Source organism: Gordionus sp. m RMFG-2023, chromosome 3 (genome assembly GCF_954871325.1).
Source record: "Gordionus sp. m RMFG-2023 chromosome 3, tfGorSpeb1-WG-v2, whole genome shotgun sequence".
NCBI classification, from domain to species: domain Eukaryota; kingdom Metazoa; phylum Nematomorpha; class Gordioida; order Chordodea; family Parachordodidae; genus Gordionus; species Gordionus sp. m RMFG-2023.
Window position 1 is genome coordinate 35,082,899 of NC_088777.1, and position 2,831 is coordinate 35,085,729.

Consider the following 2,831-nt stretch of genomic DNA (forward strand, 5'->3'; position numbering starts at 1 on the left):
TATGATTTTGAATCAATCTAACAGATTTTGTAAACATTTTAAATTTAGTAATTCATAGGGTTGACCTTTTTATATATGTCGTATTGGGATATGGAATTATGTGGGATTCGGAATCCCCACTTTAGGGAAAAAATATTTAAAAAATATTCCGAATCCCCATGAAAAAAAAATAATATAATTACTTTTTATTCTCTTTTTTTGCGGCTGGCACCATATAATTAAAAGGCCAAAATAAGGGATTTAAAAAAAAGTAAATAGTATAAAATTAAGGCATATAATGAATGAAAAGGGATGAGGTTAAGACTATTTTGTTTTGAAAAATATTAATAAATATATTTATAAAAAATCCGAATTATTGCAACAATTTTCGTTAAACATGCAGGTACCCGAACCGTTATTTATAACGGTTCAGTTTAATTAGGTTCAGTATGTAAAAAATTATATTGGTTACGGTTCTTGAGTAGAAATTTATAAAGGTTCGGTTTGGTTCAACTAATTATAAAGGTTTAGTTCACGGTTAGAAATTTTTTTTTTATTGAAGCAACACCATCTTCTAATTTATTTATATTATAAGCATCTATGAATTATATATATAAAAAAATATATAAGATTCAAAATAACTCATTTTTAAATATATTATTTGAACTTATAAGTACAAGTATAAATTGATTCCTTTTTGTTCGTTGTGACTATAACACAAATTTTAGCATCGAAAAAGCCCTTTCTACAGAAACTTGTGTTGCGGGAACCGCCAGTACTCTAAGAGCACGTTTATATAATTCAGGATATTAAAATTATTTCCATTTCTAAAATATAAAAACTGAACAGGTTTAACCGTTTTTTATAAAGGGTTTTTTACTCCTTCAAAAAATAATTATATTCGGTTACGGTTATTGTTCAGATATTTATAACATAAATAAATTTTTATAAAAAAAATATTTAAGGGGATTCGGATTCTTTTTTTTTAAAAAACAATTAAATTATTATTTTTTGCCGTGTGGCTGGCACCATAAAACTTTATTTTTTAGAGATATTTAATATGTATTACATTTATGCTTATTAAATACTCGAAAAAATGGTTTTAATATAAATTAAATGTAAAAAAATAAATGTAAGGCTTTTGAAATTAGGATCTAGAATTAAGCCTACCTTAAGTGCTTGAGAATAAATTTTAAAGTTTAAGTAAAAAATCTCGCGACAAAACACCTAAACATAAAAAGAAAATATAACTAGGAGCGTGACACCGGATGTTTATAAAATGCTGGAATATATTTTATTTTCAAAATTATTTCTTTTTTTAAAAAGAGCTAAATTAAATTAGAAAATATGTATTTTAATTATAAAATTGCAAATTTATATTTATAAAAAAAAATTAAAATTTCCGTGTATAAGGAGAAATTCATGTTCACGCTCGACGCCCGGGAAAAATTTTGAGAAGGCCCGTCACGCCTAATAATTCAAAATTTATTTACACTCCCGCCGTGACCCACCGTTACACGATGAGTCACGTGTAATTTCACGGCCCGCTCCCACCTCTAATCATCATTATTTAATTGTTTAGATAAAATTATTTTTCATTGATATAATGGTTAAATTATTAACAAATGGATCTTTCATGGTAAGACTTGGCAGTATATGAGGTAGTAAGAATTTATCATCTCCTATATTATGTCATGTGCAATTATTAAATAAGCATTTGTATTATACTGGTTAATATTTTTAGGCAATTTAGAAATTGGTAAAATAATTTTATGACAAGAAATCAACCTAATTTGCTAACCATTGACCAAAATTTATTAAAATGTAATAAGACCCCCCATTTATTAATTCCCAATAAAGATATATCAATCATAGAGAATTTAAGCTATTTTTACAGATACTCCTAATAAAATAAATTAACTTTTTATTTCAACTGCTGGAGCTTCACGATACGTCACAAAGTATGGAAAAATTTCGTTATGCAATTGCAAAATGGGTCGCATGAACAAACGATGCGAATGTTTCAAGAACAAACTTAAATATTCAACGAAATGTCATATTGCATTGCCTAACTGTTGCAATAAATAATTTTTTTTTTATAAATATATATTCATGTAAAGATTTTATATAAATTTATAAAAATAAAAGTGTCTTCTTAACCTTATACCTTTTCATTCATTAGGGGAGACCTGGGTCTTGTCGAGCCCTAAAAAGCAAACCTTATTAAAATTAAAAGTACTTTATCATTTTTAATAGCAAATATCTCATTCTGTTCAGCTCTATTAGTTTTATAGTAGTTTTGAATTTCTAGGTTGATTTCTTGATAAAATTATTTTACCAATTTCAAAATATGCCTTAAAATATTAACCAAAATAATACAAATGCTTATTTAATAATTGCACATGGCATAATATAAGAGATGATAAATTCTTACTACCTCATATACTGCCAAGACTTCTTAATACCATGAAAGATCCATTTCTTAATAATTTAACCATTTTATCAATGAAATTTTTTTTATCTAAACAATTAAATAATGATGATTAGAAGTGGGCGCGGGCCATGAAATTACACGTGACCCATCGTGTAACGGTGGGTCACGGCGTGAGTGTGAATAAATTTTAAATTATTAGGCGAGAAGGGCCTTTCCAAAATTTTATCCCGGGCGTGATCGAGCGTGAACATGAATTTCCCACACGGAAATTTTAATTTTTTTTTATAAATATAAATTTGCAATTTTATAATTAAAATACATATTTTCTAATTTAATTTAGCTCAAAATTTTGAAAATAAAATATATTCCAGCATTTTATAAACAACATCCGGTGTCACGCTCCTAGTTCTATTTTCTT